Here is a 15,841-nt window from a genome sequence, read left to right as displayed (position 1 = left end):
GCTTTTATATTTCAGAACTGAGTAAAAGATGATAAACCTCTACTAACGTGGTACACTCAAAGTATCCCTCCCTCATTTTTCCCCCTCAGGTTTTCTCTTGTCAGACAGCTATGGAATTACTGCTTTATTAAGAAATGCTTTCTTTAACTAGCTTGGATTTTTATCAATCTATTTCAGCAGTTTCCAAACCTGACTGCATATTAGAATCACCTGGGGAGCCTCCGCACACTACTGATACTGAGCCCCACCTAAGTCAGAATCTCTGGGGGAGAGTCCAGCCATCAGTACTTGCTGCTATTGTTTTTTTCAAAGGTTCCTAAAGATTTCAGGCTGTTTCCAGGGTTAAGAATCACTGCTATATTCAATAAGGTATCTTAGTTTTCCCAAGACTCAACCTTTTAATCTTATAATCATTTCAACTGGCAATCCATCTTTACTTTTTATGTTGTTCTCCTCTAATTTAATTCCACTGTAAAGGAACATAGCCTTTCCTGTAGTTTAGGTATAGAATCATGCTGTAATCCAATCAAATGATAAAATTCAGTTACTACATCAACAGTTTCACAGACACAAACTACTTAAGTAAGAGGAAAACTGCAAGGACACTTTCTAAGAACCTTAAACTTTAATTAAAAATATAGTTTACTCAATACACAAGATCACTAAATAATTCAAAACACATCTATAGCTCAGGGTATATATGCTCTTGTGAATATCTACATTGAGGGTAATTAAGGGGTTAAGATATCTCAAAAACTTTCCCTCTCCCCTTGTTGCTCATCAGAAACACGTTGCAATATTTTAAATGTTTATTTATTTATTTTGAGAGAGAGAGAGAGCGTGTGCACACATGAGCAAGGGAGGGGCACAGAGAGAGAGAGAGAGAGAGAGAGAGAGAGAAAGAGAATCCCAAGCAGGCTCCATGCTGTCAGGAGAGAGCCCAGTGTGGAGCTCAACCTAATATCAAGCACAAGATCACAACCAGAGCTGAAAACAAGAGTTTGTTGCTTAACCGAGTGAACCACACCACCCCAGGTGTCTCAGCACTATTTTAAATGTCTTCAATAACCAGCAGGGATGTTCACAAAATAGTCCTGAAATTCAAGAAGAATAGGTCTTCTCTTCTCCTTTAATCTTTAACAGTGCCTTCAGCCATCAAATGCAAAGTAAGCTATTTTTGTATCAATGTCAAGACTCAAGAGGCAACAGAAAGTGTCAATTGCAAACTCTGAGTGCCAGGAAGCATCTCTGGGAGAGGTTAACTGAGAAGACATAGAGGAAGAGACCTTTGAAAACCAAGCTGGATAAAACGAAGATCATTTTGAGAAGACGGATCAATTGTGGCAAAAGTCTTAGCTAACCAGAGAGCTGTCCTTACAAACTAACTTTGAATAAATCTCCAGTTCAAAGATTTCCTAAAAGTTTTTAGTAAAGTTATTAATTTTACAAACACTTAAATTTTGGTACCATGATTGAAATGTTTTAAAAACACAGAGGGGCACCTGGTGGCTCAGTTGGTTAAGCATCCAACATCGACTCAGGTCATGATCGTGTGGTCCTTGAGTTCGAGACCTGCGTTGAGCTCCATGCTGACAGCTCAGAGCCTGGAGCCTGCTTCAGATTCTATGTCTCTCTCTCTGTCCCTCCACCACTCCCATTCTCTCTCTCTCTATCAAAAATAAATAAAAACATTTAAAAACACAAAAACTACCTTCTCAATTTCCTAAATTAAATGTAAGAAGAAACACTATCCAATTTTCTCCCTTGTCCTAGTCCCAATTATATTTACTTTTAAACCACTATAACATCTTAAGCTAGGAAAGATATTAAGAACTCCAGAAAAAAAAATAAATATGCTTCTTGGAGTAATTAACACATTTTTTTTCTTTCTTTCTTTTTTTTTTTTACAAAAAGTTTATTGTCAAGTTGGTTTCCATATAACACCCAGTGCTCATCCCCACAAGTGCCCCCCTCCATGCCCATCTCCCCCCTCCCCTGTCCCCCACCCCCATCAGTTCTCAATTTCCTAAATTAAATGTAAGAAGAAACACTATCCAATTTTCTCCCTTGTCCTAGTCCCAATTATATTTACTTTTAAACCACTATAACATCTTAAGCTAGGAAAGATATTAAGAACTCCAGAAAAAAAAATAAATATGCTTCTTGGAGTAATTAACACATTTTTTTTCTTTCTTTCTTTTTTTTTTTTACAAAAAGTTTATTGTCAAGTTGGTTTCCATATAACACCCAGTGCTCATCCCCACAAGTGCCCCCCTCCATGCCCATCTCCCCCCTCCCCTGTCCCCCACCCCCATCAGTCCTCAGTTTGTTCCCAGTATTCAAGAGTCTTTCATGGTTTGCCTCTCTCCCTTTCTCCCACTATTTCCCCCCTTCTCCTCCCCCATGGTCTTCCATTAAGTTCCTCCTAATCCTCCTATACATGCAAACATATGATATTTGTCCTTCTCTGACTTATTTCGCTCAGCATAACACCCTAAAGGTCCATCCATGTTGCTACACATGGCCAGATTTCATTCTTTCTCGTTGCCATGTAGTATTCCATGGTATAGATAAACCACATCTTCTTGATCCATTCGTCTGTTGATGGACACTTAGGCTCTTTCTATGTTTTGGCTATTGTTAAGAGTGCTGCTATGAACATTGGGGTCCATGTGCTCCTATGCATCAGCATTTCTGTATCCCTTGGGTAAATTCCTAGCAGTGCTATTCCTGGGTCATAGGGGAGTTTTATTGTTAGTTTCCTGAGGAACCTCCACACTGTTTTCCAGAGGGGCTACACCAGTTTGCATTACCACCAACAGTGTAGCAGGGTGTCCGTTTCTCCACATCCTCGCCAGCATCTAGAGTCTCCTGATTTGCTCATTTTAGCCACTTTGGTGAATTAACACATTTTTAGATAACAACTGAGCACTGATGGTGGCTAGACTTTCGTCCTATGAAGGAACTCCCAAAAGCTAAGTTACAATTTTCTTTGTTCCTTCTTTAGAGGCCTGTTTTCCTATTTCCAAATTCATTATTTTGTTCCAAAGAGCTAATATTGCCACAAGCTTCACATAAGGATAATCTTGTGATTACCTATTAGAAAACCAATAATTAGAAACCAATAATTAGAAAATTAAGAAAGTTATTTATACATATGTCTAGACACTACTGCTCTCCACCTAATAGTTTATTTAACAAATAGTTGTTTTCCTGGTAATTGCTGTCACCGTATCAAAGATGTTATTTGTTAAGCATGCTGGGATGATAAAATATGCTTACTCATCTATTTCAAGTGTACTAGGGATATTTAAAAAATCTTTTAGGCAGAATTTTCTGTTGAACATATACAGATATGCCTATTAATTTTATTATAACCTAGACAACAGCTGACCATTCAAAGACCAATATGTAAGTTGAAGGGGCTGGAAATCAACAAGATAACTGGAATCAAGTCCTCCACTTAGGTTTTTTTTTTTTAATTAAAAATTTTTTAAATGTTTATTTATTTTTGAGAGAGAGAGACAGAGTGCAAGTGGGAGAGATGAAGAAAGAGGGAGAGACAGAATCTGAAGCAGGCTCCAGGCTTCGAGCTGACAACACAAAGCCTGAAACGGGGCTTGTACGGGCTTGTACTCATGAACCTCAAGATCATGACCTGAGATGAAGTCAGATGCTCAACCAACTGAACCACCCAGGCTCCCCCAAATCCTTCACTTAAGGTTTTCAAGTCTGCTATTTAAGTCTGCTACACGTGCATACGTCTGCCTCACAGAGGTTCACATTAAAAAGATCTGATAATTTTTAGATGATCTGATAATTTTTAGATATTTAGAACATCTGCTTTCACAAAGGTTGACATTAAAGAGATCTGATAATTTTTTTTTATAAAAGCATGGTATAAATTAACAATGGAAATGAGATGACTTAGAATGAGTAACCATGCTTTTAGGAACATTACTAGAAGCATGATATTCGGGCCACAAAAAAAAAACAAAAAAAAACAAAAAAAAAACCACCAAAACCTCAAATGTGATAGAATCCAGAAGATCTGGATGGTGTTCAGTGTGGAGTACCATCTGTTTAGGTTCATGAGGAGCAGACAGTGTCCACAGGAGGATAAGAGACAGTGTCCATAGCCACCTCCTTGTAGCTCAATGTGCAGGTGCTGCACTCTTTATTCTCCCGGTCCTCTCTGCAGGCTTTGACACAGTTTCCTACTCTCTTCTGAGCCACTAGGATTTCATGACACCACATACTCTAGGCTTTTCTCTTTCAACTCTCTGGCTACGTTTTCTCTTCTCCCAAGGCTCTTCTTTGGGATCTTCCATGATCTATCCTCATCCTTCTAGATCTTCTTCTCTTTCTGCTCATTCTCCATAGGCAATCTCATTTACTCACAGTGCTTCAATTATATCTGCATCTCTAGGGCCCTAGAGGCCCATATGCATTCACCTCCTGGACCTAAATATCCCACAAGTAGCTCAAACTCAACATTTCCAAATGTGAGGTCATTTCTTCTTCTTAGCCTATAAAATGCTCTATGTCTCATACACCAAATAACCCCATGCCCCCAGGGTCTCAAGCCAAAAAGTAAGGGGTCCCTGACTTAGCTCAGCCTGCCATCTTTTCCCATTCAGTTAATCTCTAACTTAACTCAGGCACAGACACTTTGTGTGACTGTCACTTACTTGTCCTTCAAGTCCCATGTTAGGTACTGTCTTCTCTTGAGTATTACCCACCTCCCCCGATGGGGCTGAGCCCTCCCTGCTTATACTTTTATAACATTTACCTCAATTGTAGCTCTATCACATGCTAGTGAAATCTCCCCTTTAGCTGGGGGTCGCCAATAGTGTATAACAAGCCCCCTGAAATGGACTCTTTTACTCATCATTCTGACCCTGGCTCCTGGTATCACCCCCTAGTACATATATTTGTGTTTGTGATCAAGAATATAAATGAAGTGTTTGTAGTTGCTGCAATGAAGACTTAGGAGGACCATGATTATGAGCTTAGGATATTTGAAAAGTTGGAAGTAAAATTCAGACCAATGGAGTGAAGTTACAAAAAGGCATGCTTTAGCTCTAAGAACTTTCAAATAATCAGAGCTACCAGACAATAACACAGATCCTCGTAGCCTTCTGAAAACCTGCACACCTATTAGGGCCGTGTCACTACTTGCCAATAGAGCCTGGTTCTGGAACATGATTTACATGCTATAAAATCAGAGTATGCCTCTGAGTTCACACGATGGAACCAGAAGACCTTAAGAATCAGTCTGAATGAATTTCTCAATTACTAAACCAGGCAGCCATGTTTACCAGTATTTAATGATTCTGAACAAGTTAAAAATTAAAATACTATTTAATGTGACTCTATAGGTCTCATTTCATAAAAATGTTGAAATAAGAAGAGAATTCTATAATCAAATCCCAAACCCAAATTGCTGAGACCTATTCAATAACTATGAAATATTTTAAGTGAAGAGAATGTGGTAAATTGCTTTTTGAACCCTGAACTATTATTTTAAATTTCATGTGGACTCTTTATTAATACTTCCTATCTCAAATGCTCCATCTTTCTAATGTGAAGGATAGCACACCCAGCTCTGCACGACTGAAATTTGACAGAGCACGAAAAACATTAGCAGAATGCCTGCACAAGATAGTAACTCAACGTATATTAGCCAGTCGTAGCCCTTTACCCATGTCTTCCTTAATCAACAAGAGGATAATAAATGGGATCTGCAAGAAACTTTCTTCAATAATTTCCCCCACAAAGAAGTTCATTTCTGTGTTGTTTATAATAGCAAAAGATTGAAAATAACCACAATGTTCAAAAATAGGAGATAATGAAAAATCCATGGAATGTGATGCTTTGGAACCACAACAAATGCTACAGGAGGAACTTTTCACTACTGAAGACATACTCAGTGAAAAGTACAGATCACAAAATAAAAGAGTCTTGTTTTTTCCATAAAAGAGTACACACACAAGAAAAAGAACCTAGGAAGTAATAAACACTTAAGTTAATAATGAGTTACTAATGAGTAGTTTCATTACAGAAGTGTTTTCTACTCTGAAGGTTTTTTTCAATTGCAAAGTCTTTATGTTCAAATCAAACAATCCAGGTATCAGATAAATAAAAAGAGAACTGCAGACATAACCTACGGTAGTGACAACTCACTACTGGCTTTATCATCATTTTGACACTTACAAATATAGGAGTGGAACTCACATGATTTCTACCCAGAATTCACGTAAACTGTTCTATAACACTATAACAGGAAATAAGTTAAAATCCCCCTTATTCCATCACCACAAAAAACTCAAGTAATTTTCATTTTTTAATATGTCTCCTGGTCCTGCTACGTGTATGGACATAAGATGCTATTCACATTGCCATAAGGATGCAAACCTACATTTCACCTAAGCAGCTATAAGAAGTTCTATTTTAAGCAAATGCATGAAGCAGCAGTCCAATACAAAATGTTCATGGATCATTCCTTTAATGATCCCTCAGATAAGTTTTCACAGTAACACTTTACAAACCTATGACTGTCAATATACAAGTTGATAGCTGAATGGTGTATTTCTATTCTTTGTCAATTAAAAATGTCTCCTATGTTTTGCATATCAAAATGATTTTCATCTTGGCAAGAGATACCCCAATATGATCATATACATGAATACACAACATGCACACACATACAAAAACACACACTTCTACTCCTGTTCACAGGGATTTGTTGAGACCTGTTTTATTCTTGAATGGGTTCTATACACTCACACTTTCTGAACAAATGTTTGGTGAATGGGTTCAATACACTCACGCTTTCTGAACAAATGCTTTTAAATAAATGTTCCCTCGCTGGCATCATTTCAGTAGGCAAAACGGCATGTTTTATGCTGCTCATCAAAACCAAATTCTCAAGGCTAGAGTTAAATGAGAGTATCATATAATCAGAGTACATGCAAATGGTTTCTTTGGAAACAGAGATAACTCCGTAAATAATGTTAAAAAGTTGTGTGTGTGTGTGTGTGTGTGTGTGTGTCCATGTTGCATTTAGGGATTTATTCCCAGGATGACGAAAACCATTCTGATGTGCAATAGATATAAATCATATAAGCATTTTTAATTGACAAAAAATAGGAATCTATCATTTGGTTATCTCTTCAAATACTGACAGTCATGTGGGTGCCTGGGTGGCTCAGCTGGTTACAAGTCTGACATCAGCTCAGGTCATGATCTCACTATTTGTGAGTTCAAGCCCCACATTGCACTGTCAGTGCAAAGCCTGCTTGGGATTGTCTCTCCCTCTCTCCCTCTGCCCCTCCCCCACTTGTACTCTCTAAGTGAACAAATAAACTTTAAAAATTTTTTTAAAATATATTGACAGTCACGGGTTAGTGAAGTGTCACTGTGAGATCCTATCTGAGGAAAACTGAAGGTTTTCTAGCTATCCAAGTGATCCCAGAGACCTATAATCCACAGCCCAAGACTCTTCAGACACTAGCTAACGAGTGGAGCTCTAAACAACAGTAAAGGAAGGTACTAACAAGTCCCTTGGCTCTTTGTAAAGGACAAGAACAATGGATACCATTCCAGATACGTGCTACAATTCCCCTGGTGCCTTTTTGATGTTCTTTGAAACCAGGTCTGTCTTAGTCTAGGGCCTCATTTGACACTTTTTCTCAAAACTCAATCTACCTGGCCTTCCCCCAAATCACGTTGTAGCTCTTAAACCCCTGGAAAAATTGAAGGCAAGGTAAGGATTCCAAGTAGGAATTTTCTGTTCCCTACAGATAAGAAATATAAGGTAACAGGATGTTCATGGTCCTGTAGCAGCCAGACAGAAGGTTAGTTGTTCCCTGGGGGATTAACTTACTTTTATTCTCTGAGGAAACATGCCCACTCAAGTCCCTGATAGACTAAGAAAAGGAAGATTAACTACACTCCTTTTCTCCATTCTCCAGAAAGGAAGAGGCAGATAGCCAGGAAAAAGGGGTGAGTGGAAACTACCATTTCAGTGTTTTAAAAATCTATTTCTAAATATGGTAAAAAATCCTCACTGGATTGTGCTTATCATGTGTGAAATGTGACTGACTCTCCCCACTCTCACTACCCTAAGACTGTTCCCAAACCTTGCTAATTTGGCACACAATCTTAAGTAGATCTCTAAAATTCTGAGCTTCTAAAGATTACTCAAAACCCAGATCCCAGGCTACTTCTGCTCTCTACACTAATACCATTTTTTAAGTTTCCAATTGAAAAAGCTGTCACTGTTATCTTCAGACACTACTGTTCAAAAGGGAATTTCTCTAATGTATCAAACCCAGTGCACAGATTCAAGTATGAACTGAGAGAATCCTAGCTCCATTACATGCTTCCCAAAGCCTGTGAAAGGCACATCCTTAGAGAAAAAGACTGAAGCTTCAGATTAAAAGATTGGACATGGCAAATGAGAGGAGATCCAAATGTTCAAAAGCAGAACACAAGAACAGGCAATAGCAGAGGAAGAAAAGAGCCAGCAAGGCAGAGCATCTCGAAAAGTCTGCATCCTTGAGTTCCCTCGTGTACTGCCTGTTCATTAAGACCCAGTTCCTTGTGTCTCCGTAATAAGTATTTCCCAAGAACTCTAAGGAAAAGACAAATTGAGAGAAGAATCAGACAAAGGCCCAAGTTAGGTGCAGGTCTTAGTGAATGAGAGTAAACTAGGTCTGTTCTAACCAGAAAGTAGGATCCAAGATGGAGAAAAAGTGAAAACAAGGCTTTAACTACAAAAATGCTAGAAATCATGTGAGAACAAGTTCATAGGTGATGTGAAAACTGATGGAGTTAAGCCACAACTTCTGGACACTGAGCAGGGAAAAATGTTTCTGTGACAGTGACGATGGGCAGCAGTCAGTTAAAACCATGTTTTTTGTTCCTAGTGAGATGTAAAAAATTTCATAGCAGGTTTTTTTTCTCTTATACTTTCACCAAAAATTATATATCCTAACATGTATTTTTGCTTGGCGGGGGGGGGGGTGTCATTTGCTTCAAGGTCTTTCAGAACTTTTAGCAGACACTCCATTTATAATTTGGCAAGATTTTTTTTTCAGCTCAGTGGTATTTCTCAGAGGATGAGACTGTGCCTGAAGACCGTATGAGAAGGAATTTAGAAATTCCATTAAAAGCATCATATGCAGGGGTGCCTGGGTAGATCAGTGGTCAAAGCTCAACTCTTGATTTCAGCTGAGGTCATGATCTCACTGCTGTGAGACTGAGCACCATGTCAGGGAGCCTGCTTAAGACTCTCTCTCCCTCTGTCCCTCCCCTACTCATGCGTCCATGCTTATTTTCTCTCCTCTCTCTCTCTCAACAAACAAACAAACACCATATGCAGAACTTTGAGGATAAAGTTGGATGAACTAAAGAAAATGAGCAAGTGGATAGAGCAGACACATACAGAGAAATCATCTAAACTGATAAGAATGTTAAACTAAATCAACTCGGGAGAAGGAATACAAGGTAGTGAGAGTGTCTAGTTAATGGTCCCAGAGTTTTAGATTTTGTCCTCTCCTCATTGATCTCTCTTCCTAAATCTGCAATGCTTGATTTGTAATTTTAAGTCATCTCCCAAGATATGCCCATAAACCCTCCATCACTGCTACTACCAGGTTAATGTTTAATTGCAGACACTCAACACTGTTCTTTTTCACCACCTAAGTGATGGCTCACTTCAGGACCAAGCAGCCTAGAGTACCAAACTACAAGCCCCCCTACTCTTTTTGTAAGTGCAACTAATGTAACCATCCCACCAAACAGGCATCTAATATACATAATTCACAACTAGCCTAACTTACATTACTTGAGTAGCTTGACAATTAGACTGTGTGAACAAAAATCATAAATTTCACTTAAGCTCAGATAATGTATTTGTGTCATCTTATCTCTATAATTTCCATCATGAAAATTATTCTAAAGAAAGAGAAATAGCCTAATAGGTTTATTTTGGACACTGGGCTTAAGTAAGCAAGAGATAGAAGCCTAGAATCAGCTTTATCTCTTACTCAAGGATGCTCATGTTTCCATTTCCTGTCTTTGAACATTTCCAAGTACTTAGTTCTTCTCAAAATTTAGCTTACTTCAGAAATTTACATTCTAAGATGGCTTTCAAACCAATATTTAATTCACTATAAATTCTTCCCCTACATTTAATTTACCTTGGATTGTAATAAAAACATAAAAGCTGTATCATCAATTCTGAATACTTTTGTTGTGAACACTTAGAATTCATGTTTTAAAAAAATGCTCAGGACTTCACGGATAGGAAAGGGTAGGTTGTAATTCAAGGGCTCTTTTTAGTTGTTCATCTTTATCAAACCAAGACCCACAGTAAATGAGAAAGAAAAGGTTTTCAAGTTAACAAAATTTGTAGGGTCAGAAGATATCAGAAAAACAGCTAAGGTGCTGAGGCAGAAACCATATGTACAAACAGGGAAACTCTTTTCCGATAATAATGCCCAGAGGGTTTCTGTAGACTTTCTATAATGCAAGGTGTCTACTAGAGCCATGTTCTTTCCCCCTAAACTGAAAACTTCTTACAGAGTCTTACTGTTAAGGTTTTTCGATGTTAGGTACTTGGGAGAGTAGCTCTTTCCTGAAAATCACTAGTAACATGGCTAGAACATTTTTATTATTCATGTTTGTGTAAATTTAACAACTATAAACCTGACTGAGTTATCATGACATTTTTATTTCTACACATGCACTGTCTTCTTATGTTCCTTGAATATAAAAAATGACTCGTGAGATTTTCTTCCAGGGTAGAACATCAGGTATGGTTTTTTTTAGAGGACAGGACCTTCCCCTTGATGAACCAAAGCTGGAAGAATAAACTACTGGCGTTAAAGAAATGAACAATCTCTTGTAAGACCATATATACAAAGCTCCCAAGTTTGAATAACAAGAGGGGAATTAAAAAGCACAAAAAATCATACTGCTAGAGATTACCACTCCCTTTGCAGTGTCCCCAGACACAAACCCTTGAAGAACAGATTAACAACTCCACATTGTGGGGCACCTGGGTGGCTCAGTTGGTTAGGCGTCCAACTTCAGCTCAGGTCATGATCTCACAGTTGTGGGTTCGAGTCCCGCATCAGGCTCTGTGCTGATAGCTAGCTCAGAGCCTGGAACCTGCTTCGGATTCTGTGTCTCCCTCTCTCTCTGACCCTCTCCTGCTCATGCTGTCTCTTTCTCTCAGAAATAAATAAAACATTAAAAAAAGTAAAAAAAAAAAAAATAGAACAACTCCACATTGCATGTCACTTTTGTTCTTCCTTAATGTGTTTGGGGGTCATGGTAGATAAGAATTGATGTGCATAAATATTCTCCTTCCTACATGGTGTTTACACCTACGTCACAAAGTTTTGATGCCACTGCCATAGGAATGACTACATTGTGAAGACATGAGGCACAATGATTCCTTCACAAACGCTTATACAATGCATGAAGGACTTTTATAACTTAAGAGACTGTCTAGTCCAAAAACTTAACCAATGACACATTGTTGGAAGAATCAAGGTCCTCAATTTCACTTCAATGATATTTTCACTATCCTAGACCAATGACCCATGGATTTAAAGAGATGAAATTTTCTTTTCTGTACTTTATTCTCATCACTAGATACCACTACTCCCATACCTTACCTCAATCCATTCAATCTTTTAGCCTGGAGATTATTTGAGTAAGATCACTTCAACCAAATATATAGCAAACACTTTGCTGTCTATCCTACCTTTTCAGGGGCTTTCTAAAAATTTTTTTAATGTCTTTATTTTTGAGTGAGAGAGAGACAGAGCGCAAGCTGGAAAGGGGCAGAGGGAGACAGAGACACAGAATCTGAAGCAGGCTCCAGGTTCCAATCCAAGGCTCAAATTCATGAACTGAGCTGAAGTTGGACACTTAACCGATTGAGTCACCAAGGCACCCCTCAGAGGCTCTCCTGAATTTTATTTTCATAGTATAAACCATTCAGTTATTTTTCTCTCACGGTCCTCTCATCTTCCTTCTCTCTTACTGTGGATGCTCCCCAAGGCCCCACCTACCACTTTGCTCTTCAAGTGGCAACCTCTCTGTGACTGATTCCTGTCACTTTAGCCCCTACCTCTCTATGCTCCAGATTCACATGTCCAGGTGTTTCTTGAATGTTTATATATTTTATGTTTCTATGTCCTCAAACTCAGTATGTCCAAACTCTATATGTTTCCTTCCAAGTATTTTACTCAACTTCCTACTTGTATCATCACTTTTCCATTCATTCTGACTCCTCTTCCACCTTCCACCTTCACCTAGTCATACTGATTTTTTTAAAAATTCTCTGTGATCCCTTTTGAACTCATTTTTCTTTTGGTTCCCACAAATACCGCAATAAAGTAGGTTTTTGTCAGCCTTTCAGTCTCCCCCTCTTCAACTCATCTTTTTCCCTTCTTTTTTTTGTCTTTTCTTTTTTCTTTTAAGTAAGCTCTACACCCAACCTAGGGGCTTGATCTCACAACTCTGAGATCAAAAGTTGCATGGTCTACCAACTAAGCCAGGTGTTCATCATCTTTCTTTTTTTCTTAAATGTCTATTCCATAATGTTAATATGTTGTTCAAAAAGTCTTTCACTTTTCTTAGCTGGGACCTTCTCTAGCCAGTTGGGCATCTCAGTATTTTCCCTTTCTACCCTTTTATTCCTTCACCTGCACACAATAAACCCCACTGCTAGAGTACACATCCTCCTAATTACCACATGTTCAAATCCTGACTGCCTTCAACGATAGTTCAAGTCTCTTCAGTGATGCTTTCTGTTACCGTTCCTGAATCTACTATACACCACTATACTTGGTACTCAACTGCCATCGCTTTGTAACTTAACTCTCTGTCTTCCTGGTATGGCTATAGGAAACATCTTATAGGTCTTTGCTGCTTCTGCAACTATCCCAGTAATATATTCCATTACAAAGAAAATGAGGCATAGTAGTTAAGAAAACATAATTAGGAAGTAGAAAATTCTGAGTTTAGATCCTGGCTTTGTTCCTTTTTAAGTGAATGACCTTGGGCAAGCTACTTAACCTCTACAAACTTTCCTATCTATACAACAGGGATAATGCCCACCTACTTCATAGGGTTGTGAAGCTGAACAGAATGTGTATACATGTGTATGTACAAACAAACACAATGTTTGACACAGTATCCGGTCCACAGTGAGTGTTTTTTAAATAGATGGCTATAATGGTTCTGCATACAACAGGTACTCCTCGGTGGTCAACAGTTTAAACTGCATAATCTACAGATTCAGTATAACCCCTGTCAAAATTCCAATGGCATTTTTCACAGAAATAAGAACAAACAACTGTGAAATTTTTATGGAGCCACAGAAGGTTCTAAAGAGCCAAAGTAATCTTGAGAAAGAAGAACAAACCTGGAAGCATCATGCCCCCTGATTTTAAACTGTTGACAAAGCTATAGTAATCAAAACACTATGGTACTGGCATAAAAACAGACATGCAGATCAAAGAGAATAAAGAGCTTAGACATAAACCAACCCACATATGGCCAATTAATGTACAACAAAGAATATATAATGAAGAAAGGATGATCTCTTCATTAAATGGTGTTGGAAATACTGAACAGCTGCATGCAAAAGAAGCTAGATCATTTTCTTACATCATACACAAAATTCAATTCAAAATGGATTAATGACTTGACTGTAAGACCTGAAAGACCACAAAACTCCTAGACATTGTAACCCCTTTGACATTGGTCTTGGCAATGATTTTTTGGATACAATACCAAAAGCAAAAGCAACAAAAGCAAGAATCATTAACTGGGACTATATCAAATTAAAAACCTTCTGTACAGCAAAGGGAAACCAATAAAATGAAAAGGCAACTTGCTGAAGAGGAGAAAATTTTTACAAGTCATATATCTGATAAATATTTACAAGTCACATGTCTACCAAAATATATCAAGAACTCATACCATGAAACAGAAAAAAAACAAACAACCCAACTAAAAATGGGCAGAAGACCTAAAGAGTAAGACAGAGGACCAACAGGTAATTGAGAGGACGTTCAACATCACTAATCATCAGGGAAATGCAAATCAAGACCACAATGAGATATTACCTCACACCTATGAGAAAGCTATCTTCCAAAAAACAAACAAACAAACAAAAACCAAACAAACCAAGAAATAACAAATGCTGGAGAGAATATAGAGAAGAGGGCACTTTTGTGCACTGCTCATGGGAATGTAAACTGGCATAGCCACTTTGGAAAACAGTATGGAGGTGCCTCAAAAGATTAAAAATAGAACTACCATAAGACCCAACAATTCTATTTCTGGGTATTTATCTAGAAAAAACAAAACACTACAACATATATGCACCCCTAAGTTCACTAAAGCATTATTTACAATAGCCAAGATATTGAAATAGCCTATAGGCCCACTGATGGATGAATGGCGAAAACAGATGTGGTATCTATATGCAATGGAACACTGCTTTGTCATAAAAAAGAGTGAGATCTTACCATCTGTGACAACATGGATGGTACTTGAAGCATTATAATAAGTGAAATCAATCAGATAAAGAGAAATAGCATGTGATCTCATATGTATGTATAATCTAAAAACAAGAACCACCACCACAAAAAACAAGCTCATAGATATATAGAACAGATCGGTGGTTGCTAGAGGTGAGAAATTCAGGGGTGGGAACATTAGGTAAAGGGGGTCAAAAGGTACAAACTTCCAGTTCACCTGGATGGCTCAGTTGGTTAAGCATGTGACACTTGGTTTCAGCTCAGGTCATGATCCTGTGGTTTGTGAGTTTCAGTTCCACATCAGGCTCTGTATAGACAAGGGCAGAGCCTGCTCGGGGTTCTCTCTCTCCCTCTCTCTCTGTCCTGTCCCTGCTCATGTGCACACATGCATGTGCACTCTCTCTTTCTCAAAATAAACTTAAACAAAAAAGTACAAACTTCCAGTTATAAAATAAATGTGTTGTGGGATATACTATACAGCATGGTGACCTATGGATATTTGAAAAGTTGCTAAGAGAGCATATCTTAAAAGTCCACATCACACAAAAAAAGTATTCTGTATTACATATTATGGTAATCATTTTCATACACACACACACACACACACACACACATCAAATCATTAGGTTACATACCTAAAACTGATGTAACATTGTATGTCAATTATACCTCAATACAAAAAATTTAAATTAAAAAAAAACCTGCAAAGGTCATGTTAAATTTTTTCCTTAACATGCTTCAAGATTCTGTTTCACATTAAGTTTTTATACCACCAGTCACTGTATTTAGTGAAAAACTACTTTTCTAAGTTACATTCCAGAACAGTAGGAAAGGCAACTTTTAACTTTCAAGTATGCATAGATGCTAAGACTTGGTGTATAAAACTCTGTGAAAGTCAGTTTCATCCATGTACATAATCCAGCATAATTTTCACCAATTACCATTTCAATAAGGCAGTTAAAACAAACTAAAGCATCTTTGGGAAGGCTAGAAAAGTTTCCAGAAAGTCAAACCAATGGATAAAGATTTTATCAGATAGGATTACGAGAGCCTGTCAAAAACTAGGGCTCAGTGAGTAGCAACCACAGCTTGCTTTTTGTATTATGAAGGGCATGCATGACCTTTTCTTCAACTAACAAGGCAATTACCCACTCTGATTAGTGGCTTTAGTAAACAATGAAAATGTTGCAACCTAGTACATTAGAAATGAACGATCTGGCCTTTTGTTAGTTGACGTAATTCTTTTTTTTTTTCCCTCTAATGAAACC

General features: G+C 38.0%; 1 protein-coding gene across 2 annotated transcripts in view; it reads right to left on the bottom strand.

Annotated features, from left to right (window-relative positions):
- RAPGEF5 (Rap guanine nucleotide exchange factor 5) overlaps positions 1–15,841 on the bottom strand; it is a 223,580-nt gene that overhangs the window by 142,820 nt on the left and 64,919 nt on the right. The window lies entirely within an intron of this gene.

The sequence above is a fragment of the Hyaena hyaena genome, unplaced genomic scaffold (assembly GCF_003009895.1).
Source record: "Hyaena hyaena isolate Hyena2069 unplaced genomic scaffold, ASM300989v1 scaffold_149, whole genome shotgun sequence".
NCBI lineage: Eukaryota > Metazoa > Chordata > Mammalia > Carnivora > Hyaenidae > Hyaena > Hyaena hyaena.
Note: the sequence above shows the minus strand (reverse complement) of the source record. Positions and strands in the feature narration are given on the sequence as shown.